This window comes from Semicossyphus pulcher, unplaced genomic scaffold (genome assembly GCF_022749685.1).
Source record: "Semicossyphus pulcher isolate SPU_LCO1_2020_fin unplaced genomic scaffold, fSemPul1.0.p SCAF_23, whole genome shotgun sequence".
Lineage (NCBI taxonomy): Eukaryota > Metazoa > Chordata > Actinopteri > Labriformes > Labridae > Semicossyphus > Semicossyphus pulcher.
The window spans coordinates 9,518,427-9,546,215 of record NW_027211697.1 but is presented as its reverse complement, the minus strand read 5'-3'; the positions used below and the strand labels follow the sequence as shown (position 1 = coordinate 9,546,215).

Sequence of the window (27,789 nt, the reverse complement as noted above, 5' to 3'; positions counted from 1 at the left end):
CCTGTTAACAGTTAAGATCATTTGCATGGCTCAACATAAAAAAATCAGGCATCACTACATCAGTCTTCCAACGTCTAAAAGGCATTTTTTGCCTGACTTTATTTTGTGGATACATACTGAAATGTGTTAACCACTTAAAGCAGGTAATGAAAAGGAACAATGGCTCCTTTAGCAGCCATGTGGTGTGCATTTACAGAGAATACCTAATCCATCGTTACGTTGCCACGGTGTTGGTTTGTCTCCAAGCACACCTTGTGGTGTGAGGAAGCACAATACAGCTCTTTCACAGCCCTGACCCAACCGTCACACCTTATATCCAGGACATCCATTGGCTTCATAGACAATACCAATTGTTCTGAACAAGAGCAACAGATATGAACTAAGCCAGGAACAATAGGCACAGACAGCTGAAAGATTATAAGTGGAAAAACAGAGGGAAAATATTCTGGTGGAATTATGTGTTTCTGTTTTGTTTTTTTGTGACCTAATCAATGGGTTCAATGACAAACTGTTGATACTGTAAGAAGTATCCCTTTATTCTCCCGCACCAATTGCTTCATATTCCCAATCAAACAGCCCCTTTGTCTCAGTGTTTTGTCCGCGCACTGCAATGACGAGACGCAGACAGATTATCTTGTTTGAATGGCTTTTCCAGAGCAGCAGAAAGGCCAGCACAACAATAGGTAACTTGTTGTAGGCACAACAAATCTAATATTCATTTAACATAGCCTTGTTGCAGGCTACCCATGGGGGCTGCTCATGCTGGTACAGTAACTGTTTGTATTTGCATAATACGCTCCACCTCGGCAGAGCTGCTAATTGGGCCTCTTGCAGGGAGCCAAAAGGCCCTGATGAAAGAGGGCAGCGGCCACAATTATCATAGGAGACACAACAATGTAGGGATTGAAATAATTTCTTTTATGCATGCATGGGACTCTGTGCTCCTCTCTTGCAGTCTGACCTTTCACAATGAAAAGAACAGGCAGGAGTCAGCTCAAAGAAACCTTAAACTGTCCTCGATTCACCAAATCTCTGCTTCTGCGTGACTGAGTCTTAATAAATTGCACTCAGGAACAATGCAATAGCTTTGGTTACCCTGAAATCTGACTTTCCCTAATGTCTGGGTTTGGCAGCACGTGAGTATTTGTGCAGACACGTATCCCTGCGTGGGTGGTTGTGTGTTTGATACGAGCTTTAGAGATTCTTCTGTGCCCATACATTCATTATCACTGATTGAAGTCATATTTGCTGCTGGTAACATTGGCACAGAGGTCTGCGCTTGGACGTGATTGTTACCCACAATGTGTCAGAACCAGTCAGACCTTTCTGCAGTCTGGGAGTTTGTGCATTGCAGCTTGAGGGATGTGCGTGACTGAGATTGGCATTGGTAGCAGAGCTGGATCTCACACACCACATTTGGGCTTGTTTTATTACCTTCCCTCAGTGTTCAACATCTGTTAGATCACAATCATTCACACGCACCAATAAATATTTTGGATGTTATTCACACATGTTGTCTCTATAAGCCGTACCCGGAACCATTTAGCAACAACACACGATGCTGCAAACTGAAGGTGATAAAAGTTTAATGCTTTTGTTGTTCAATCAGTAAATCGCTATGTGAGGTCTACATATCCCCACGGACATTAATATTCATACTCATTCTGCAAACATAATAAATTGATGGATCATGTCATAAAAAAACAAACAAATTGCTTTTTCTGCAAAATACGTTTAATTACTTTGTAAAAATCCTCCCAAGGAATCTCCTCCTTCTCCCTCATTAAAAATTCCTGAATATGCATAGTCCCCGTCCACTCTGTGCTACGCTTCTCCTTTCGTAAAATTACAGCCGAAATCAAAATACGTCTGCCGTCGTTTAGTGGCAACTTGTTGAAACTTAGCTAGCTTGAAATTTAGTAATTAGCAGAGATGTGGACTTGAGACTTGGACTTGAGTCACTGTTTTCTTGACATGCAACTTGACTTGACAAAAAATAAATGACTTGAGAGTCGACTTGGACTTGCAAAGTTAATGATTTAATGACTTGTGTGTTTTCATAAGTTTCAATGTTAGCTGTTAAATATAAAATTCAATGTTGTCAAGTTTCTGTCTAACTATCAAGTATGTACGCAGCGCAAACTGGAAATCCTGATTGGACAACTCAAAAAGCTCTCCCGCTATGTGATTGTTATGATTGGATGACTGGCTGTCAGTCAAACTCATCGCTATGGCAACACGCAACATCAAAGCCCCCAAAGAGATGCCTCATCAGTCGTACTCGTTACTACTCAATACCGTCTGAGAGCAGACCATCATCATGGCTGCGTCTGTGCCAAGATAACACAGATACAATTCATTGTCATGCTTTTTGAACAGGTTATATAAATTGGCCAATAACATCATTATTAGAAGAGCTACTAATAACTTGTCTTTGCTCTTTATAAAGACCGGATACTTCAGGTAAGAGTGCTGTATGTTGGGTGGAAAAGAAGTGACTTGACTCGGGACTTGACTTGCCTTAACTTGACATAACCTGTGACTTGACTTGACTTGCCCAAGAAAAAATGACTCAAGACTTGCTTGAGACTTGGACCAAATGACTTGGGACTTACTTGGGACTTGAGCAAAGATGGCTTGGTCACAACACTGGTAATTAGTAGCAGTAACGTTAACATTAGTAGTCAGTAGTGAGTTTGCAAAAATTACGATGACTGTTACAGCTGGCTCGTGCATCGCCATTTGTGACGACTCAAACCTGCCAATCTGAAAAGGTGTTCAGCCTGTCCTTGGTACACTGCAGTTTAAAAGCAGACAGGCCCAGCCATGGAGATGACTGCTGATGTTGTCCCTGATATGTCTTGTAGCACATGATAAACACCACATGGAGATGTTTACAAGGTTAAGCACTTGATTTACACTGGAGGGGCTCTTTTACTATATCTATTAGTTTTACCTGTAAGAAGAAGCTCGCAATTTAAAAGTCGGTCTGAGTTCCGACCCTCACCTATGGTCATGAGCTTTGTGTAGAGACAGAAAGAATGACATCGCGGACACAAGAGGCCGAGGTGAGTGTCCTCCGCAGGGTGTCTGGGCTCAGCATTAGGGTAAGGAGCTCAGACATCCGGAGAGAACTCGGGGTACAGCCGCAACTCCTTCGCATGGAAAGGAGCCAGTTGAGGTGATTCAGGCATCTGATTAGGATGCTTCCTGGGTCGGGGTTTTCTGGGCACATCCAACTGGGAGGAGACCCCAGGGTAGACCCAGAGCTCGTTGGAGCCATTATACAGTATATCCCACCTGGCCTGGGACAACTCGAGGTGTCCCAGGAGGAGCTGTCCATCTGGTATGGACACAGAGAGAAAGCACAGGTTAAGGATAAACATTAAAGACCCTATTGAGGTAAAATATCCTAAAAAATAATTTATTTTTATGCAATTAATTAGGGCTCGAGGCTTTTGTAGGACAAACTACACTATAAAAGGTTCCATACCAAATTCATTGGTGCAACAAAGACTCGGGCTTTCAAGTTATTTTAGACTGGAAAAACACAAAGGTAGAAGGTGCTAGTAAAGCTTGAAAGTGGACAGGAGTTTCCAGTCAGTCAAAAAATCCAGTCAGTCACTGAGAACAGAGAGAGAGAAACCTCATAACCTTCATAGGAAACAGGTGCTGAGTCAGTGAGGAGAGGAATGTCAGAAGAATGGGGAGGGAAGGGTAGCGTGTCTGTGTGTGCGCTTGGGCGAGAGAGAGAGAAAGGTGTGTGTGTGTACATGAGTGTGTGAGAGAGAGTGTGAGTAACGCTGAGTGGAAGCCAGGGAGGCGAGGAGAGAACAAGGGGAGGAGACTCTCTGGGGATTGCGTGCGGACATCAAATGTTTACCTGTAACAAAAAGAAAGGGGAAGGTGTAGAAGGAAAAAAAAGGAGAGGAAAAAAAGGCCGTGGTTTACAGGGGTGGGCGGGGACCCAAAGCCTACAGCATGAGCTTCGCACGCAACTTAACAATACTACCTTTATGAAGACTGTATTGCGTTAGTCAGTGAGCACACACACACACACACACTTATTACCGTAAGATACCGCTGGTGTTACACACACACACACACACACACACACACACACACACACGTCAAGGAATTTAACAGGAATAGATAACTACACCACGGCACTCACACTGCAGCTATCCATGTAAAAGAGGTGTAGAAAGCCTTCGTGACTTCCAGATAATGGGATCAAAGAGGCTCTGAGTCTTTTGTGGCCACATATTATACACCAAATGGAGCCGAATAACCGACCCCATCTGTGAAACAGCTGGAGTTTCTGTTTGACAGAAGGGGTACTTGTGTCCGTCCAAGCTCAGATCCAAAACGTCTGAAAGCAGATGTTCAGCATTCCCCCTCGTTCCCCGGCCCTCTCTGTGGTCGCCCCGTTCATTTTTCCTCGTAATTGGCCAACAAATCAAGACAAAATGAGAGTCGGTCTTTGTTGTGGAAACCACAGAGGGGCCCGGTGATTTACCGACAGGCGGCCTCTCTCTCCTGCTTTCTCTCCGGGTCTCTTGTCTGACTGTCTGTCTCCTGCTGTCTTCACATGTACAGTATCTCGGCTCTTCATCTCAAGGTTGTCTTATCTTTACCTGGAACAAAAAGCTTGGAGAAACCTCGGCTGTTGTTGAACAGATAGTAGATTACTTAAAAATAGTCACATCATGTGTATATACACTCTTGTATTGTACACCTTTTCAGTAACACCTCAGAGCTGTCTTTGTGTCAGTGTATTTCGCTGTAAAGTCATGAAATTCATCATTTTAAAATTAAAATGCACACACATTTATTTGAACACCTATTTAATTAGGAAATATGATATGCTGCATTTAATTTAATCATGATATGCATGCAAAATATTATCCATTTTACCAAACACAACCTTTTTTAAGTCTGGCCCCTTTGATTGGAAGTCAAATCTGTCAATCGCAGCTCTGACTGGCAGCTTGCGTGTAAACGGCAGAGTTATTGGGATTTACCCCCGGGCGCCTGCGGTCAGCACAATATGTGTACTATAAATAATTTGACTCTGTGTGTCGTGTGATTGTGAGAGGGCGAGAGAGCTACGCACACACTGAGCTCAGGGCTTCCTCTCCTGCGAGCATCTGCAGTCAGAGCGCAGGTACAATAGAGAGCATTGTTCGCCTGGCAGGCCCATGCGTGCCGGCTCCCCCTCCGTACCTGAGCACAGAGACAGGTGTATTTCTCCTAGTCACGCATAGCCCTGCCACACTCCCAGCTGCTTACACACAGCCTGCCGCTGAGATAACACACACACCCAGAAGAGTGTCTGCAGACAAAAGCTAGCATAAACCTGCAAGCCCTCATTTATTTCTCCCAGTAGATCTTTTATTTAAAGCCTTACCTTCACCTTTCCTTATTCAAATTTTAACCTTTAGCTTGATGGTAGCAACTTTAATATTGGCTCTTTGGGGAGTGTTAATATTAATGCTTAACATTTGGTGTTTACGAGCCATCTTTAACTCAGAAACTCAGTGAACAGAGGCACCATCAGGTTAGAAAGATTCACATGGTCACACTATACTAAGTCTCTAGGATGGGTGTGTTTGTCCCCCAGTGTAATATTGTGCTTCTTGTAGAATACAGCTTAAAGTAACACCATGTTTTATCATGTTCAAATAAAAATGCATGCAACTGGAAAACAATTATTTAAATAAATAAAAAAATCATCCTTTGCATTTAAACTTGCATGTAAAATGTTTAGCATTTTACCAAACAGCCTTATTTCAAGGCTGAAACACAGTATCTTGTTTTTCCATCTCAATGGGGACATATTTTATCTATCAATATTCGAATGTGGTTTTTTTTATCACGTTGGTAAAGTTTGTTTCATTTTAAAAATTGTGTTCATATTTTAATTCAATAAGTTTTCAGAGCCTCTCCTTCCTCCTGAAACAAACAAGCCGCTTTGCCATTAAAAGGTGAGACCTTAGCCACGATTGGCTGACAGTATTTGGAGCGACTGCATAGCCCCTCCCCCACATGTGCGATCAATCTGCACCGTCACACCGAAGTTGTAGAAAACATGGCTGCTCTAGGATCGGTTATTCGGCCTTATATGTACGAGCCAGAATCACCAGGAGGTATCGGAGTGGTGAGTTGAAATCTTGACGACTTGACTACAAGCTAGCGCGAGAAGGCAGCCTGAGGTGAATGACGATTGGTCGTTTTCAGGTTCTACGTTGAAACCTGCAGCTGTTCTGAGCGGCCCATTTCAGAGGTGACCTTTTAAAAAATGTAATTCTGGAAAAACATGGAATTATGTAGTTTACACTTTTTCACTGTCAACAATAAACACATGAGAATACCCATTTAAACGTTATGGCCCCTTTAAGAGCCTTATTTCTGTCTCTTCCCTTTGCAGTCTAATTTTCTTCCTCACTGTAGATCCCTCATTTCAAACAATCAGTCAATCTTTTTTTTTTATAGCGCCACATCATAACGAAAGTTATCTCAGGACACAAAATAGAGCATGTCTAGACTGTACACTTTGTTATGTTTAAGGCCAAACCAGTTAATATCTGCCCTTTAAGGTGTGTTGACATTAATGCTTTACATTTTGTTTTTGTGAGTCGTCTTTGACGGAAAACCCGGGTACGCAGGCCTTTCCAGGTAAAAAAAGTTCTCATTGTCACATTAGGGCAAGTCTCCATTATGGGTGTGTTTGTCCAAAGAACACCCCCCCCTCGCCCAGTGTATGCGAGTGTGTGTCAGGGAGGAAGAAGGAATGAGTCATGTCGATGGTACTGTACAGCCAGTCCAAGCCAAAAGTTGATTTAATTTCTCCCTGAGAGGGAAAACATGTTTGGGTAAACTTTGGAACCCCTGTTGTACTTTAACATCTTAATGCAGGGCGAGAGGGGGAAGGTAGCGAGGGATAAAGGAAGGTGGCGAGCGCTCTGAATAAAGGAAGGGATCTGACCAGAATCTTTACCAATCGAACGTTAAGAATAACACGTTTCCTTTGAGAGAGCCTCCACAGATCTGACTCCCTGAGGTGCTGGAAGCAGTCCAGCTCTATCAGTCTCATAGCACAAGAGGATTAGCTCTTTATCCTGAGTGCTTCTATAGAAAAGAGGTACACGCCACATTATGCCTTATTATATAGAGCAGGCACAAGCCATTTTTTAAACCATTTCTCACATGAGTAATCATCACACACGTCGACTCTGAAACCTCTCCGTGACCCCTGCTTTTGCTTCACTTTGCCCGTTCCCACGGAGAGGCCAGCAACCTGACGGAAGTCCACATTTGGCCGAACACGAGCTGCCAACATGGAATCCAACCTCAGGTTTCCTGGCTGATATTTACCGAATTAATTCCCAGGCGGATGTAGAAATAATAACAGCCATGAAATGTGGGAGAGTGGGAAAATAAGGAGGGGAAACCAGCCCGAGGTGGGGGCCAGGCCAAAGAAAGGACATGCTGTTATTGGGAAATACTTGTCATTTCTCATCTACCCTCTGGTTTCCATGACTTCAGCTCGCATCACACTTTAAGATGATCTAAGCGCTTAAATAGCTACAGTATGGCCTGCATTATTGTAACATTCTCTGTCTGTCGGTCTCATAGGCTCTTACTCTCTATCCTGTTGCTGGAGTTCAGGCACTCAGAGCCACATAAGGAAACATTTGTTCCCAGTCTGCTTGAATAGGGCCTTGTGTTGGAGGTAGTCAAAGAGATACAAGGGGATAGGACATCCAAACAGTCCAACACAAGAGCTCTGCTCTGAAGCCCCTCTCTGTCTGAGCTGGGCCAGTAATGAATGTGCTCTAGTCTTAATCACTCTCAGAGCACACACTGGAGATATGACTGACGCCATTGTGCTCCTCTCTATGTTTTGTATGTAGAAAGAAGAAGTCGTGGAGGTCATAGCTTCCAGTAAATATTAGATTTGTTTCACCACCACCTGATGATAACAGAGCCTCTTGTATGAGCTCTTGGCGGGAGTAGTTTTCCACATTTTTTCTGTTCCTGCATCGCACATTTTACAGTTTTGCATGTGGATACGTTTGCTTAAAAATTTGTTTATGCCATTTAAAAATGATGTAAATCTTCTGTGCACTCAGTCAGCCTTTCGCTTCCCCTGGACGCTCTGATGTATTCCTCCTTTTCTCTCCCATCTGTGTGCAGCGTTCACAAAGGTTTTGTGCTCTCTGGATATGATTATCCATGTCGCACCAATCTGGAAAACATTTGTGCACACATTAGCGCACACACACACACACACACACACACTGGGCGTGAGTAGAGACATGATGCACAAAGTTGGGCACACACTTGCAGCCACTTGCACACGCCTGCAGACGCGCGTTATGCATGCACACAATGCTTTTTAATTTAATTTGGCTGTGTTGGTGAACATGCAAAGGAGGAACTGCTGGCTGTGTTGTTTACATTCATCACATTGTTCAGATAAGAGATAATTACCTCTCCAAGATAATTGCCCCTAATACTTTAATTCAGCCTTGATTAATGATTAATGAGCTAAGGGAGCTGAATGACTTTTGTGCAAGAAGCGAGGTCAACACAGTGAACCAGATAAAAATGTGTAAACCTTCCTTTTCTTTCCTTCTTTTTGTCTTAAACGGGAAAAAAAACCCTTCACACAGCAGCGGTGGCTTAGGAATGCGAGACAGGAATGCTGTTGAGTTACTATAAAGGGGGTTTGATCACTGAAAACAATGTCTTTGTGTTTTCATCCCCAGCTCTAGTCACGCAATGCTGTGCGCGCAAACCTCCAGCAACTTTTCAACCCCGGCACACAAGAAAGCCATCAAGTACCTGCAATTGACAGAATCGCGTGCAATTCAGGTACTCCAGGATTGTACTGGATCACGGCCAGATGCGGGGTAAAGCAAAAGGTGGAGTGGAGCTTCACCTGCTCAAAGTGCAACACAGTGTGTGCTGTGTGAATTGAATAGTGGTAAATGTATTCTTCACATCACACATAGTATTTTATGGCAGGAATAACAACGTGCGTGTTCCAGCTTCTGTGTGGAGGAAAAGTTCTTTTAAGATGGACATTTATAAAGTCTTTTTTATCACTTTCAGCCACATTATATTTAAACTGAATGCCATAACACATATAGTTATATACAGTGTGTTTACAATGGTTTAAACGTAGTGGTATTCACAATAAAATACATAATCAGTGTACTCAATAAGTGATTTTATTAACAGGGAATTTAAATCATCTTCTAAAACAGTCTATTACATTACAAACTGATACATGACGGTAGATATCACATTGAGGTTTTGTTCTCAACCATATTCAATAATGACAACCTTAATTTGACTCGGCTTTGTTTAACATCTCTGTATACTCTTTCAGTCAATATTTGCCTTCGCTCCACTCCAAGGAATCCACTCCTTGTTTTGGCGTTTCAAGGAAGCTATGATCCCAGAAATACAAGCAAGCCTGGAGGTGGTTAGGACATGAAAGTGAGGTGAGAGAGACAAGAGATTCATTCATGGGAAGGTGATTTAAGGCACCGACATCCCTGTATCTGTGCGCAGCGACAGATGATCATTATTACTCACTCACACTGCTCACACAGCGCTCACACGCAACCTGGGATCAAACTGACAGCTGATGAGTGATTGCAACAAGATTATAACAGCCTGTATGCATGACATAACACCTTACCCGACTGTTACAGAAAATAATAGTGATCATACTAATATACATTATGATCAAATATAAGGTGATTCATGACAATTTGATAGCACTTTCTGTATTCAAAGGGCGGATTTAATGTCAGTAAATGTAAGTGAAAAATCAGCTGGTAAACATATTTTCCTTTCAGTTTAAGATAAGTGAATTGTACAGTAGATTCAACTCAACTTTGTTTATAAAGCACCTTCTATGCAAACATGCAGCCGGATTTGCTTCACATAAAATTGACAAAAGAATAAAGGAAGTTACAACAGTATAAACAATAAAATGTCAGAATTCAAGAAAACATTAAAGAACATAACAGATTAAGCTATTTTAAAAACAATGTTAAAACCTCGGACCGCCACTGTAATATAATAACACAATGTTATGTTTACGTTTTAAAAGTTTCAAACCCTCCTGTTTTCAAATGTTTGTCAGCAACAACAAAAACTCCACATCCCATCATGCTTTGAGCGCCTACGTCAGCAGAGAGCAGCATGTGCTGCGCTGCTGTACTCCAACTATGGCTCAGTGCGGCTCCGGCTCTTCACAATAGCGCATCGTAGAGTTGGAACTCCAGCGGAGACCATCACTGCGCTGGACCACCAGGAGGAAACCGCTTCTTTTGTCACTTGCTGGAAATAATCACGCTGATCGATCTGCTGGATTTGCCAAATCACCGATCGATTAACGCAATAATTCCTTGGACGCGTTAAGAGGATTAATAACTGCCGTTACAGCGCTGTCACACGTGGAGAAGTTGTTATTATTACTAAAAGTAAAATTGGATGATGGCAGCAGCTGATGGATTCAACACTGCAGCTGTAAAACGTCCTGTGGGATTTAAGGAAATACTGTCTCTCACGCGGGATGAGGGCTGTCCATTACTCAGCTGCTGGACAAACCGTTTGGCGGACACAGGAGTCTCTTGGGATACTTCACGCGTGTTCAAGTGTGGCCAGTGGTGTCACACATTGCCAGTGCCATGATATGGTTTTGTGGAGCTCGATATTTGTTGTGGTGGATTTTGACACAAGGAAAGGAATATCCTGGAATATATTTTTCGAGCGATGCTCCGAAGATGTGCCGCAATTTGGATAATGACATCTCCTCATCCAGCAGGTATGTGGAGGGAAATTTCTACTTCTTGTGAGGGCAATGTAATGATGAGTTCTCAGGAAAGAGTTTTGTTAGTACTTTCCTGAAGTGTAAAAACTGTTGCACATTCAGTGTTATGTGGGCTGCTCGCGAGGGGTCCCAGTTAGGAATACCTTCATGTATTTATAGGCTATTATATCACAATCGAAATTAAACGTTCATCAGTGGATGTTTAGATCAAAGGTCCCTTTCATTATCTCCTTACACACCCATTTGGCCTACATCTTATCTTCAAAATTAAAGTTACCAATCAAACCCTTCTCCCATAGTATCCCTTAGGGCAACTCCTATCAAGTTAGGGTCTATAGAGGGGGGCGTGTTAGGTAAGTCCTTGTGGAACCTCTGACCTGCTGCACATATGAGGAGTTCACCTGTTATTCTCTGGGTCCATTAGGTGCAAAGGTCACCCTTAAAACTGACTGTTCACACTATGACTTGGACACATCTAATTCTTAAATGTGCACTTGCCCTTACCCGTGCATGTATACACCTGCAGTGCCAGGTGTCCACAGAGCTTCCACAGAGCTTGTCAGAAGTTGTGAAAACCAGGTACAGCATAAATGTTCAGTGTGGAAACATATGAAAAGCAACATTTACTCCTCCAACCCTCTGCTACAGTGACTCTATTCAGGTGAGAGTCAATCTGGGGGTGTGTGTGTGTGTGTGTGGGAAGGGGGGGCGGGGGGGTTTGCCATGTGAAGCTGCCTGTCATTCATGCACGCTGCTGCTTCCTGACGCATGGCCTGTGTAAGCCACTCAGGAGTTGGATGCTTCGTTTGAGGGCAGTCTACAGGTGCATGTAAACACTGATGGACCTTATGTGGAGGATGTTCCATCTTTAACGAGCACACTGTGACATAATGTGTCACAGTAGGTGTGTTTTCAAGCAAGTCGCGCGTTGTGTCCACCTTCTCCTCTCTGCGCCCTTCAGCTCTCCCTCCTCAATCTCGTCCACTTCCTTGTAGCGATGAAGAATTCCACCTATTGTTGGGGCAGAGGGACAGAGCCCCACTATATGTCCGTATACAGCTCAGAGCACCCCCCCCCCCCCCCCTCCCTCCAACTCAGCTCCCCCCACACACCCCCTCCATTAAAAATCTTCTCCAAACAAGACCCCCTTTCTCCACTGAAGAGGGACCCTCTGTCTAATGCCAAGTGACTCTCATGGCCAGCATTGACGGTGGGACACTCGCTGCACAAAAGGAGCTGAAGTGTCAAATAAACTCGGTCAGAGCCCCCGACACACAAGAATTCCTTTATCTGGCACCCTGGGAGGCAGACAAAGACAGACTTTGTGTCAGTGAGCAGGCCTTGACTAAACACTGGGCCTTTTTTTTTTTTTTTTACTCCTCTTCTCACAACTTCTGCCTCTCCTTCCTCCTCCTCCTTTTGTCGTTTGAACGGCGGAGCGGGAGAGCATGTCTGTCGACGTGACCCCGGCTCGCCCTGCATCTGTCCCGCACGCTGCCAACATCACCCCTCCTGTGCTGCGTTAGCTCCAGATACACCCATGCACGCCCACTCTCCTCTCGTACAACTCGCCTGTCTCGCTCAGACTTATCCGTTAGACATCAAAGCCGCCAGAATATTACAGTACATGCACTTTTTTTTTTAATGTGGGCACTTTTGTTTATGTCTCGGCCCATAGCTGAGAATAGCAAAGCTGGAATTTGCTTTCTCACAGGGCTGAGTGTGCTGGCTGGGCTGTCATATGATACGCTTGTGGTGAACCGCAGTACAGAGACGTATACACAGCAGGGTCGGACTCACTTAACAACCCTGTATTTACTCCTTCAACATTTCTAGGAACTTCCTCATCACTTGTCTTCTGTTTTCTACTATACTAGTTGCAGATGTTTCTGTTACCTTAAAAGGTTGCAGGGCCAATTTAGGTAACACACACTTCAAGCTGAACAGACACACTCTTTCCATGCCAGTGGTCTTATGCAATGATTGCTCCTTAGAATTAAAGAATGTCTCTCTGCGAGCGAGCCCAAAGTGCTGGAAAATGACCTCACACAGCTTTGAGACATCCCGGCCTCCAGCGACGTGCACCAGGCTCCCTTAGGCGTGCTAATACAGGCCTGCCTGAGGTCGCAGGTCCCCTGCACAGCGGTTCAGGTAAACAGATCGAGTTGCTGTGGTCGAGCGTGTTAATGGTGTGTTTATGAGCTTAGGTCGAGTGGTGATTTATCATGTCTAAACTTAAGCCTCGCCGCCTCGCCTCGGGGTCCCTGCTTGGCCTTGACCGAGCTCGGTGTCTGCTGCTTGTACGTGACATTGCACGCAGGTGACAACGCAGACGGAGCAGCGTGACCTCCAGGTGAACCGAGTCTCGAAGTCATGACCGCTTAAATGTAAATTGAAAGCAATAGAAGCATTTATTACGCATTAACTACACCCTGTTTTTGTTGCAAATTTGCCCTCAGCATTACCTCAGCAGGTCTGCAGGGGCAAAAAGCTCAAATCATTAGTGTCAGATAACCTTCTAATGAGCTATAATATCTAAAAGCTGGAGTGTATCCTCTCATATAGAGCGCCATTTACCCTGCGTGTGTTTAGAATGGGCTCTAAAGTTTGTCTGAACAGGAGAACTGTCATTTATTAGTAGTGCAGGAACAATGGGGAGCTTGTCTCCGGGGTGGTGGGGGCCAGAGGGGGGCCAGAGGGGGCCGGTGGAGCCAGGGGAGGGTGGCCTGAGATTGGGCAGCAGCCTCTGACCAAGAACAAGCCCCTGTCTGATGGAGAGAACTGCTGACCCTTCCTGAGTAAAATGGCACCTTTGTTTCGAGGTGTATGTGTTTGTGCCTATGTGTTTATGTGTGTGTGAGAGAGAGGGAGAAGGAGAGAGGTTTTTGAAAGCTCTGTGTAAAAGTGTGTGTGTTTTTTTTTTTCTCTCAGGGCTTTGCTGATTTTCCCTCCATTTGTGATTTTCTCCTCGCTGCGAGTTTGGTGATGGATTCTCACAGATTGTGGAAGAAATTGGGGCGAATTGATTAGTGATCTGGCACAAAAGCAAAGTTGTTTTGTGAGTGGTCATCTCCTCAGGATATGCCTTGAGTTTGACAATGCACAAGACTTCCAAAATGCTAACTTCATAACCGGGCGAATGCATTCAGTAATACACACCAAACTAGCACGTCTATCATGCTACACAAAGCCATAACCTTTGCGATGCCATGACACCAGACCACCGCTTCAGACTAATTAGCTATTTTCTCTTTTCCTCTGGCCTCCTGCCACATTGTCTGTGTGCTGCTTTCTTCCCACTGGCCTGCCAGCAATTGTCTCCTCTCCCTCTAATGATGCTCATGAGCGAGAGATGCTTTGTTTAAACAGGGAGGTGGGGGGTAAAGGGAATATGAGAGAGAAGGAGGAGGAGGAGGAGTAAATGCTGGTGGGGTAATGGAAGCAGATTGCTGATTTCCTACAGGGGAAACCACAACTTAGAGGGTGGCATGTGTGTGAAGGAGTAACTGCTTTGGGACTTCGCAGGAAGTGAGAGGGCTGAGAGAGACAGACAGCTTGAGTGAGAGTGTGGCAGAGTGCTTTTTAGAGGAAGTGCTGAACATGAGTGGGGGATTCTTCAAAATGATGCCCCCCGGGTGTGACACTTAAAGCTCGTCCTCTTTGATAAAGCTCTCTCTGTGCACCTGGTGTTTAGACCTTTAACTCCATTCCCTTTTGGGTGATACAATCTGGGATACTTCCCCCGACTTTCTCTGCTATCCCTTCTCTCCTTGACCTCCAAACATCCAAGAGCATAAGAAGCCACGCCGAGCATAGAAAGGTGACGGAAAGATGGGTGGAGGACTGGCCTCAACAAACAGCAAAGACACACAGTGCAGCACAGGGGCATCTCTGTCAGCGCAGACAGACAGCACTCCTTTCAAACTCAGGAAGTCTGCAAGCAACACCCACCTTACGACAAGGACGCTTCACATCTGCAGAATAAGAGATGCAAAGAATATAATGCATGCATTATTTTCCCACTGTCGATGCATGTGCAGCTAGAAGGTGTAGACCCCCGGGTGTCTTCTTGCATGCACAAAAACAAAATCTCGCGATGGTTTAAATACCACACATTCCTCCTTCTGTTTCCTCTCAAACTGACCCCACTTGTTCTTTTTTTCACCTCTCGTTTTGGAGGGAAAATTCCTCCCTTTTGTGTCCCGCTCCCACAAATGTCACATTCCACCGAACCTGTGACCATGTTCGGCCTTTACTTTGCCTGGGTGCGTGTTGCCATTGCAACGCGGCTAGTCGCACCTACACAAGTAAGCCATCCTCATTCAGCAGTTGGGTCTCCCTCTTTTTTTTTTTTCTCCATTCGATCCACTCTTTCACTCCCCTTCCCTTTTCTTTGGCTCTCAGTGGGGAGGATAAAGGAGACATTTTCAGTGTGAAGAGGAGCGTGAAATTTCCTGCGTGACCTCCCCGGGACACAGCAGACCACCAGGCTCCTCAGACGGCTGTGTGTTAGTGTGTGTGTGTGCCTTAAATCCTACCCCTGTGCAGGAGATCCGTGTGAGGCTGACAGCTTTTAGTGCGTGTATGTTTTTATTTGCTTTGTCTGACGGATTGAATGAGGCCGAATTACACCCATTCTTCACAAAAAGTGCAATTACAGTGGACTGGTTAAAGCCCTGACATTTAGAAAGGGCACACAAATTATCACGTCACATAAAAGCTGCAGATCGGGTAGCTGGAGGATAGATGCTCCTATGTTTTATGCTACATGGTTAAGCTACCACAGTGGGCCCTGTGCGTCTGTCAGACATGCCGTGGAAGAAGTGGCTGTCAGCGTCTCTGACCAGAGGAACAGATAAGCACGCAGAGCCAAAGTGCTGCGATGACAGCTAAATCAACTGGAGGCTGTCCAGACGTCAGGCTGTCATCACAGGTCATCACTCATTCACAGGCTGGGGAGAAGAGACAGACGGCTGTGTTCCTCTGAGGGCTGCGGCAGATTGGATTTTAAATTACGTTTGTGAGGATTAAAATCTTATCATAAACTGATAGAAAGCACTAAGACAAAAAACGACATTGAGTTATATGATGTTCCTGTAAAGTCTTTATCTTGTAGGAAAAAAGGATTGAGAAACGGGGGCCATACTGTCAGTGGACATGTGTATTTGTTGGACTCTGCTGCCCCCTTTTGGACAAAGTACTCAATGACAGACTGTTGTCTGTTGATGTGAGAGTCTTTTAGGCTGTAGTTCCTCTGTTGGCCACTGAAGGTGTGTGGTGCTAATTGAACAGATTTTTTTTTCAGCTGTTTGTGTTTCCAATGTCAGGTATGCTCAGAAATCACCACCCATAGAAATAAAAACATAAATTCTGCATATATTAAATACAACATTTGCCTAATTTACTTAGAATATAGAAACATGCTTCTTATAAACTAAATCTACATTCAACTGTCCCAGTGATAATGATTATTTGATTGATTGATTGATTGATTGATTTAAAAAATGTTTCAACCCTTTCTTGATGCGTGTAGGATGCAAAGAAGTTACCACAAACAGTAATGCAAGGGTGCACAACATCAAGGATTTTTGAGAATTACACCTCCCATAAAAATAACAACATTATAATAATAACATAAATACATTCAAACAACTGTGCTAAATAAAATATATATGATTAAAAAAAAAAAAAAAAAACAACCACTACAAAACAGAACATAAAAACAGAAACCCATCTGACCATGAAGATGCTTTAATTTAAGTCAAGTCACGTAGAGTAAAGGTGGTGATACACGGTGATCAACTTTTACATCAACAGAGCGTCAACATCAACAAGCAGCATGATGAGACACAGGGCAACAGGCCTATCTTTCTGTACTCCTGTGTTCCACTCCCAACTACGGCGTTACCATAGCAACTCCTGCTACAACCGCAATTTAAGCTAGCTCAAAGGCTCTAATACAAATCTGCTCACTGACAAATTTCACAGCAATAAACCATCTCAAATGTGTTTTTAGTTTATATTCAATTCTATTTTTTCCTGATAGATGTTTTCCACACATTCAGAGTAATTCAGAGTTCAGAGTTTTATCAGTATGAGTTCCTTCTCCTCGGTCCACTGCGCTTGGACTGCCGCCATTGTTCAGAAAATGTTTAAGGCCATGGGGCTGTGATTGGAGCATTTTTGATCTAATTCTGTATTTTGACCACAAGAGGCCGCTGCTGATCTGACATTCCGGGATCACCTTGATGTAAAAGTTGAAGTACATGTATCACCATGAATTCCAAACGTCCTGACACATGAGAAAACAGGCAGTGTAAGGCTTATTCATCCTAATCGGGGCGGGGTAACGGACAAGTTCTGAAAATAAGTGAAAAAGTTTCCACCTTTTACAGAATGAGCCCGTCGACCCTTTAACTAGAGAAAGTACATGGTGTCACACAGAGTGTAGAGGCAGAGTGGGAGATTTCCAGGACAAGAGAATCCTTCTTCTGGCCAGGAGCAAGAGGAAAGAGTGATCATGTCAGACACTGCAGTTTTACAAGGGAGCAGGACTCTAGGCACACTAGAAATTGCTAGCAAAGGGCAGCCATCAGTCTGAACATTTAACCCCTCTGCAATAGTTCTGAAGCTTCGAGCAAGACCAAAACATTTGTGTTTTTTGTGTATGAACCCTTTCCTAACTCTATATCCAATATAGACCTCTCACACAATCTTTAGGATCATCTGGAACAATGAAGGCTGCACCTGAAAGCAGCTTGTGTATCACACGTCTGTCCAATTTTCATGAATTCACATTTGAAAAAAACCCCAAACATTACAATTAATTACAATAAATACATTTTTGTGAAATCTTACAATGAGTAACTAACTGAATATAAATCCTTTTTGTGAAGAAAAGACGTTTTATGAACAAGGATAGCTGATTTGCCACAGCCCTCTGCGTCTCATACAAGGTTCCCTTCAGCATCTGCATGAGACATACTGGGCTTCAAACCATCTGTTATCAAACCGATCCAACTGAGTTGCTGAAGGAGTGTGACATACATACAGCTGGTTGGTGCACAGTAAATGCAGTGCATAACCTTTTGTGTCTCAACTTAGGGAAAGAAAAACTCTGACAAACGTATTTAATGGGATCTCAGTTCTGCTGAAAATACAGAGCATGAAGTTTGACATGACATTTATTACACTGTAATAGTTATATTTTGGAAAGGTTTATGTGTTAAGGTGGGTTAAATCTAGAAACTAAGGTATAGTGATAGCATTAGTATTAGCATTAATTATATAGTAGATAATTAGTATAGTATTTTTCCTTAATGTTCCTTTAGTAATATTTTCTACAAACTAACAAAACGTGAAGTTCATGAAGGTCAAGTTCAATTCTTCAAATGGTTTTAAAAACATGTTACTTCCTGTCTTACCACTAGAGGTCAGTGTTTGTTCATTGTCTGGAGACAGAGTGAATGACTTCACTGCTTGCCTACTTACTGTTACAAACATGACAAAAAAGCATAAAATACAGGTTTAGTTGGATGTAATTGTTTTTCTTTAGTGTCAACAAAATGTTTCTGTACACTTTGTACAGTTTGGAACATTATCTTGAGGTCAAACCATGCTCATGTACAAACTTCACCTTCCGTGCTTGTGTTATCCTGCTCTCGGCTTGGCTGCATGTGACCACAGAGCTTCTTTCTTTTCTAAGTGTGTGCAATGTTATGGCAAAGCTATTGACTACATTACCCACAAGGGGTCACTCTTGCATAAGACTGTGAATATGTAGCAGCAACCATGTCCTCCACAGTGCATAGAGCAGTTCTCTTTTTGTTTTAGTAGATATCCACAATGGTCATATTGCTTAAGATATAAAATATTAAGATTCAGTGATTAGTATTTGTATTCCTTAAACGCTTTATACTTAATTTTCATCGTCTTTATATTTTAATGTAGTAAGAAAAGTTAAGCTTTAACAGGTAAAAGTCTCTCCAGTGCACTAAAAGTCAGTCTCAAATGTCACCACTAGATGGCACTGTGGTAACATGAAATACAGTCCCCCCCTCTAGAAAGTAAAAGTTACTTAGCATGTCGGAGTAACCCTGTGATCTCTGGGGTAATTGAATCAGATTGGCATTATTATCTTCTTATTGCCCCTCATTCCTGCTCATCTCCCTTTGAAGATCAAAGTGGCCGTGTGCCTCTGTGTGTACCGACGCTGATAAACCCCCAGTGAACTTCAATAAAGCCAACTGCTCACTCTGTACATCTGTCGCTCCTAACCCTTTTCCGGCCTTATTAGCAAACATGCTGTTGAAGCTGCAGAGTTTATGTTGTGCGGCATTTCATGATGATTGCTGGAATTATTCTGTATTCCTTCATCTTGATTTACTTTGATAAAAGTTTCGAATCTACTTTTCTAAATGTGTGTCGGTGTAGCCGAGCAGGAAAAACCGGAAGAGCTGAATTTCTGTGTGAAAACAGCAAACAAGCTGCCCGTTTGATTCATGATACAGAAACTTGGCAAGTTCACCTCTTTGTTGGCTTCACTCCTCCCCTACGAACTCCAGACATTACAGAACGCAGAGAATGAAAGAGAGAGATGCAGGTGACATGATTTAGATACAGGTGGGGCAGTTTATGATTGGGTGACAATACAGTTTAGTTCCCACAGGTGTTCAGTATGTGTGTGTGGCTTTGTGCTATTTGTTTGGCACATTGTGCCCAGGCTGTTTGCTGTTTCATGCACGTGGTTGTATCAAAAGTATTCCATGCATTCAGATCTGAATTTGAGCACGGCACATTCAACTCCTTTTTAAAAATGTAAAATCAGGGTTTCTCTTCGGGTTCTGGAAGGCCTTTGTTTCCTCTCAGGGTGTGAACTACATTGTTGAACGCTGCCCAAAGCTCTCCGAAAATCAGATTTCATACTATGTAGTTATTCAGGTTCCTGTCGTTATGCAAAAAAAAATTATTGTGATCATGAATGGATCGTTTATCTAAGTGTTCGATGCATCCAGTTCATGATCATACTTTATGTCATGTATGAGTACGATGTTGTCTTTAAGGTATAAGCAAAGTGCATTTGTGTCTCTGTACAGTGTGTGTACTTTACACACAAAGCCACACCTCTTGCACTGGTGCAAGTGTACTGGTATTTCAAGTTGTGCATAATCTACAGCTAATCAGATTTCTTTTCCTTTTGGGTTCGTCACTAAGGGGACTTTAGCCACCTTAAGGAGCGGAGCGATGAAGTTGCGCACCAACACAAGCACAGCCTTCTGCATAACCTTTGTAATAGTTTGTGTGCACATCTAATGCTTTCTTTCTCACCGTAACCAATGTTCACTTTATCAGAGCTTTACTTTGCTTCTGACCCTGCTTTCTTTTCAGTGACAGTGCACGTTGCAGGGCCCACACGCTCCCTCCAGGTCTTTGTGCAGAGCTTGTTGACATTAGCACCTGTGTCAAATCTCATTCATTTTCAGAGTGGCATTTGCTAACCCACAACAGAAGTCAATTGTTGCAACACTGCTCCCAGCTGCTTATCTTTCCCATCTCCTCTGAGCTCTCCAAAATTGCTCATCTCTTCATAACAATCGATCATCTAAATCCGTCAGCAGCTTTTGATAACAGCTACCGCGGGCGAGCCGAGCCGGAGACCTGACCAGACGTGTCCGTGGCAGGCAGGCAGGCAGGTACTGTAATACCTCACCTGCCTTAAGGGAAGAGATCCATGTTTTTCCCAAGCTGACGTTTATTGCAGACAATATGTAGAGGCATGGCAGGGTGGGTAGAGCGAGGTGGAGCTTTGGTAGCGATACAGAGGAGGAAGTCTGAGTGTATTATCTGTCTAGTCGATGGCGCAGGTAAACCTCCGTCTACTGTTCAGGTTAATCATCAACTCCTGACTCTCTGTGTTTCTGTACTTTGCAAGTAGTTTAAGAAACACATTTCTTCATTAGCTGTATTTTTCACATTTTAAACCTCAGAATGCACATGCTGGCTGTTACATTAACCATATTTTGCAGCAGTGCAATAAAGCATTACATGGTGGGCCTTTCTCTATAACTACCTCTTATGGTTGTGTGTCTTTGCTCCCTGTGGTTCACGTTAATGGGGTGTTGTTAGTGGCTGCAGCTCCTTTACAGGCCCTCTTAACGTACGAGAGGTAGCACCCCCCTACCCCCGCTTTCTGTGCTTTGCAACGGTGCTTCACCCTTCCTCTGGGTAACCTCCTCTCTAACACCGAAAGGCCTCTGTGGGTAACATTGGCAATACCCCAGTTAGAAACAGGGGAAACCCTAGTGCAATGAAAATGAATAACTACGTCTTCCCCTCATGCTGCCACCCCCAATCTTTGCTGCAGCTCTCAATCAGTAGCAGCTTATATGTGGTGCACGTGTGTCGGGTTCGGCAGCTGCAAAGAGGGAGTGTGGAGCTCGACTCGTAGACACATGTGCGTGCACACACATTTCTACACACAAAGGAGGACATCAGCGGCGGTGAGCGTCTGTTGTTAGCTTGGGTTTCAGTGTGGTGTGGCGTAAGGAGGGGAGTTTGTGTGAGGTGGGTACGTATGTTTGTGTGTGTTCCTCTGTTCGTTTACAAAGCCCGCGCTGTCACTGTAAACTCTGCCAACCTAGCCTCTGCAGACATCTGTCTCTACCTCACACACACACACACACATCTGCCTACACCACCTTCTCAGTTAATCCCCAAGTCCACACAAGCTGCAACTTGAAATCCAAACCTTGTGTCCCCAATCTGTGCATATTAAAATGTGTAATCCACCTCCAAATATCATTACAACATTGACATTTCTAAAATTCTGTATTAATTCTACGTTATATGTAGTATGTGGCCTGTAAAGGCAGGGAGGTATGTGGAAGTATTGATGTCAAAGTTGCATGTTTACTGCTACTCAGAGGCTTGAAGGAGAGCCTGGTGGCCTTGAGGACAGGTCAAAGGTCACTCAGGTGAGGTTGGACTTTTTCCACCCTCTCCCAGAGCTGCGGCACCATGCGTCAGACCCACCGGGCCTGTGCTCTGGAAGGGGCAAAGAGCAGATTGAGAAAAGGTTTTGGAAAATGTGAGCGAGGTGGTCGGGGACCTTGTGGTTACTGATGGCAGGTTTCCCTCCTGCCTGCTGCCAGCTTATCGACTTTAACGATGTGAGCGAGCGATGGCCAGTCCCTCTGCCCCCTGGGTCTCTGCGTCCTTCATGCCCGCCAAGGCAGCAAGAATGGCAGCAGCACACCAATAAAGCCCCACATGGTACTGATTGAGAGGTATTAAAGTTCCTTTTGCCTCGCTCACTGAATCATCAAGATCAAAGAAATTGAAACAGCTTAGCGCGTTTGATAATCTTTATGCCTCAGATATCTTGGTGTACATTACTCATATCTTTTAATGAGCAGGTTTGCTAAAAGATAGAAAACTCCATCCAGGGGCTGAACTGCTTTTACAAACCTTTATTGATAGAGCCACTACCCAAATCCACAACAGCCTTCAAACTATGCAAATATGGCTCTTATGTACATAACAGTAAACATCTAAAAGTTACATTTAAAAGTAGTTTCAATCATTTAAAATTCTAAAGCCTTTTAGGCTTCAATTAGGTGTGGTTATACGGCTGTGCACACCAAGCTTTAGCACCATCCACGACTAATAATTAATGACACCAGGTGATCACAGAAGGCCATGGATGTTGAGTATCAGCTGTTGTTGACTATTTTCTGCTTCAGGAGTTTAGTGCGGGACTATTTTCTGCTGCGGGAGTTTAGTGAGGGACTACTTTCTGCTGCAGGAGTTTACTGCGTGACTATTTTCTGCTGCTGCAGGAGTTTAGTGAGAGACTGTTTTCTGCTGCTGCAGGAGTTTAGTGAGAGACTGTTTTCTGCTGCTGCAGGAGTTTAGTGAGAGACTGTTTTCTGCTGCAGGAGTTTAGTGAGGGACTATTTTCTGCTGAGGGAGTTTAGTGCAGGTGCTGATCTATTTTTGGTGGCGGGTGTTGTGCGTCGCCGGAGGGAGTTTCTTTCCGTAATAATATGGCACAAGCTAACGCTGCAGAGCTATCATTTAGCATTGCATTCATAGCTTTGAGAACAAATAGTGGCACCTCAGCTAACCTTTAATGCATATGCTAACTACTAACTATGATAAGGATAGCAATGCGGCATATCACCATTCAGTGACTGATTGAAATAACATTTTTCAGACAGCCGGGCGTCTGCACCCTCCTCTGTTTTTGAAGCAGAAGAGTCAAACATACTATTTAAGGCTGCATAACACTGATTGTCACATGCATGGATGCGGAGCCAGGCAGATGTCAATCAAAACGTGACCTTTACGATGGGCTGCTGCAGGGTGACCTACCAGCTCCCCCTTTACTGTAATTTTCGTCCCACTTTCCCTATCAGCTCCCTCCCTCCCCTCTTTGACTGAGCTGTTTTGGAAGGAGCTGCAGGGGCAGCATTCATTTAAGAGTCGCATATAAACAGGCATTAAAAGGCAGCGTGGTCTTAATTAGCTGAAGCTGCTCATATGTTTGGTGTGATTGTGTAATGTTTATACTCCACTGTGTGCATGAGTGTGTACATGCTGTGTCAGGCCACCGTGCTAATCACCTAGTTTTATTGCACTGTGCAATGTTGTAACTACGCCAAAGTGCATTCTGACATTAATCATGTCACTGAGAAAAGACGCTCTGGTATGACGTATGTGTACCTTATTTTTTTATATTGTGCAACATTATACTTACCGGAACATCACAAAAAAGATCCCCGAGAAGGAAAAACATCTTGCAGACTCTCTCATGAGGCTCGACTCAGTGTGTAACTTGTTGTTTTTTATTGGATAGTTGTTTTGTGAAGGCAACAGAAAACACATGAGGTGCCAGAGTAGTTTATGCTGCGGCCTTTTAGTCCAAACCGTGTGCGCATGTGTGCACCAGGGCCAATGATCTACTCATCAAGCCTTCCTCATCCTGACCACATTCCCCTGGTCTATTTCCTGGATCCTGCACTCATTATGAAAGATAAAATAACTGTCCACCTCCTCCTCTGAAGACCTACCTGCCTCTGCATTGTACAGTACAGCAATGACATTTGGCACAGTCATAAAGGAGCTGCAAGAGCCATAAAAACACCTTACGATGTCTGGGTTTCTGCAGCCAGGCTATTAAGCTGTAAAGCCCTATTGTAAAAATCTAGATTGAGCCGATATAGTTGAGGAGCGAGCAGCAAAGATGAAAAGAACCTCGACTCAGCCATGCTTTCGTAACCCTACAGTGGGCTTGGTTTTACCGGTAAGCACACGGGAAAATTCTTTGAATTCCCCGGCTTCACACCCTCACTCTACTTTTGCCGCCTTGCAGCCAATACCTGGGCTTGTTTGTGGTGCGTTTGACGTCACGGAGAGATCGATTAGTTCCTCAGAGGTGCGAGTTGTTGCATTTCCTCCTTACTTTACAGTTTGTACATTGGACCGAGTCTGTAGATAAGAAGGAACAGCATCTGCGATCGGGCACATTTAACCTTGCACATACTCTGACTCACATCCAGCTACTGCCGTGTAGGTGGGCCAGATCTCACAACTGTCTGACCAAACTGGCAGCCGTCCACATGTGTCAGCTTGGACTCCCCACTCTCCTGCCATTTTCCTTTGTCTCTCACCTCCTCTATCTATCTTTCTATAATTGTGTCCCAGACCCAGACATGTCCATAAATAAACGGGGTCTCCCTCTCCTCAACCAGACCCAAGCCATGTTTATGTTCAGGCCTGTGCTGGGGGGGCCATCTGGACCGCTGGGCCCGGCCTCACCGCCTCTCCCCGGGCTCAGGTGGAATCAAGATGTACCACCAAACACCAGCATCTGCTTAATGGACTAACATAGGCTTAAAACATAACCGCCGGGTCATTGGAGATACATATTTTTAGACTTTTACCGAAGATTAAACAATCCTTGACTCGTGTCTTGCACATTTGTATTTCAACACTTTGCAGTCTTAGCATAGCACTTAAAAACCAGAAAGAAACCCAGATGTAGTTTAATAATTATTTACTCTGTATCTGAACCCAGAGGGCGGGTAAGAATCACACAATACCTTGACATCTTTTCATTCATACCTGCTGTACTTTTTCCATCAGAATCTTTCAGCTCCTGCTCTACTCTTGCCCGATTTGTAAAGTGAGAGAAAACGTTCAGGACAGACAGTGGAGGAGATTCTGGGTTTATTTACATTAGCTGGATGTGGTCTCCTGGTCTTCATTTCATTTGCTCCTGGAGCCGGGCTATTAAAACTAATGAACACTTATTACCCCGAGTTGGATCCTGAGCTCCCTGCTAAACATCCCTTCTGTAGCTGTTTGTTTTACTTGTACCTGATTATTCAAACAGAGCGGTAAAACATGTGGCTGAGCCTTTGCCTCTGGTCTTTACAGGTCGTCTCATAAACAGTCTGATCCGTGATATGCGATTGGACGGGAGAGCCACAGCTTTTATATATGGGTGGTCTTGAAGTGATTTTCATTTAAATAAATGTCTGTTAAGTCACTGTCTATCGCCGAATGAGGCAACACGATGGTGATTGAGCCTATGACCCTGAAAATCACAAGCGGCGCCCAGTTGGTGACGCGTTTTCCATCAGCCAGCAGTGGTTGGTCTGCCGGAGAGGGTAGGCGGAGCTAAGCGGCTGCTTTTCCGGTCTCTGCAAGTGTTGCGAGTCAACAGTAATCTACTATGGCTGAACAAACAAAGAAAAGATCGATGACTACAGATACAACTTCAACAAGAAGTGAAAATCCAAAGAAAAAGAAACAAACTCGACGCTCAGATGAAGGCAAACAGTCTAAAAAGGAAAGCGACAATCAAGAGTTACAACCGGAACAAACCGTGGACGTCACACATGCAGCAAGTGTGCTCCCGCAATTACCGTTTATCGCCATAGGTGTCGCCAAAGAGAAGGAAACTGAGATCCTCAAGATTACCACTTTAACTTTTCTTAAGAAATCATCTTGGACTGAATATAGTAATTTTTAATTCATTAATTGTGCAATCTGGTGTCTTTACTGATGAATAGTTTGGATATTCTGTCATGATTAGGAAACACAACTGTCTCCCTCGTGTCCACAGCTTTTCTTGCTTTGCTTTAATGACATCTGTTGTGCAAATGTGCGGGCCCACGGAGCTCAGCTGAAATGCTTTTTGATGCATTGTGAAGTTTAATTTTCATGACAAATGTCAGCATGCTTTTGATTATGAGAATTTCACTGCAGATAAACTTTAAATGAGTCTGTATTCTATAAGAGATGCAGTGCTCCAGTTTACAGTGTGAAATCTGCCAACAGTTTTTATCACGGTTTCAACACCACCAGGATTTGCTTGCTTGATGGCTTTATAATTGTTTGCTGATCGCCAGGTGTCGGATTGAAGATTACAGCGACGACTGACAGATGCACAGGTGAATCTACTTTCTGTGTGTGTGTGTGTGTGTGCATGCATATGTCCACATGCTTACATGTATTTGCCTACATGACAGCTTCACCGTGTGACAGCAGAGTGTAGGTGAGCGACTCAGCCCCGACAGCTCGCGTATTGTTGAGGGAAGGTCCTTCTGACTCCTCTCCCGACACTTGTGGTTTTTAATATGATACGTGCGTACGGAAAGCATGGTCAAATAAACAGCGTGTAGAGTTTCCCCATGTCTGTACCAATCCATCAAAAAGAGATGGGGCTCCACTTTCATCCCTCCCACCGTTCTGCCCCAAAGCCCCTCCCACTACCCCGCAGCCCCTGTCATCCTCAGCTGGAATTTCCCTCGAGTCGGAGCGGGACATTTTTTACTAGTCTGAACCTTATTAAACATTGTTAGAGGCATGTAAATAGCTCCTTTGTTTGTGAAATGCAAGATAAAAGAAAATGCACACCTTTGAGAAAAAGGGGTCGGAGGAGGAGAGGAGAGGAGAGAGGGAGCTCAGAGAGACAGAACGGAGTGATAAGCCTGAAAATGAGAGACAGATTTAGGGAAGGAAAGACTGAGAGATAAAAGTTTCCTGTCTGCTTTTCTGCCTCAGCACCCCTGAGGAGGAAGCATATCTGCCCTTTCTGCTGAAACACTATATGGGTAAATTAAAAGGGTAGGGCTTCACGGGCCGCCATGTCTCGGCCAAAGCAATGGTTCTAGCACTCTTGTATTACATTTCATTTAACATGCTATCATTGTAAAAATCTGTAATTAGATATAGAACACAAGGCACCACACCTATAAATCTAGCACAATTATAAAGGCCTGTGTTGGCTTGATACTCGGACTCCACCTACGTCAGTGGCACAGCTGGCACTCTGCGCCTGTGTGTGTGTGTGTGTGTGTGCGCTCACAGGTTTTAGACTATATCAGTCCCAGTTGTACTTAGTCATTCTACAGCTTTGCTCTAAAGAGTTTGGAGATCTCGGAACAGCACGAAAACCTTCTTTTTACGACCTTCCTTTCCTTGTTTGTACTGCAAATCGTAGAATATACTGGCAGCTCGGCAAACAATGGAAAGAACAGATTATGAGATTGCAGAATGACGTGATGACATAATATTTAAGGCCCTGGGCAGCTGTGTAAAGTAACATAAAGAAACAGGGAGAAGGAGAGATGTGAGCCAACTTGTTAGAGAACATCCAAGACAGGCCTACGGAAAGAGTTTCAGGTCCTTGGAGCGTCTTAAATGTGGGTACTGGTGGAGGAAATACTGAATCCTCGCTGCAGGGGCCTTCCTCTGTTCTCTCCTAGAGCGAGGGTCCCTCCAAAGTGCCTGATAGTTCGAGTTTTTCTTGGACGCCTCACAAAGTCTCACATCTAAAGATGTATTTTTATCACAGAATAGATGACAGAGGTAATCCTCTGGTGTCCTGCCACCCCTCCAAACTGACCGTTCACTTCCTCTTTTTG

The 27,789-nt window shown here is 44.0% G+C and overlaps 1 long non-coding RNA gene across 1 annotated transcript in view; it reads left to right on the top strand.

Moving 5' to 3' along the window:
• The first annotated feature begins 10,273 nt into the window (after nt 1–10,273).
• LOC138603077 (uncharacterized) overlaps nt 10,274–27,789 on the top strand; it is a 54,836-nt gene continuing 37,320 nt past the window's right edge. The window contains exon 1 of the long non-coding RNA XR_011309229.1: nt 10,274–10,849. This is a non-coding gene — a long non-coding RNA (uncharacterized lncRNA). The remainder of the gene's footprint in view (nt 10,850–27,789) is intronic.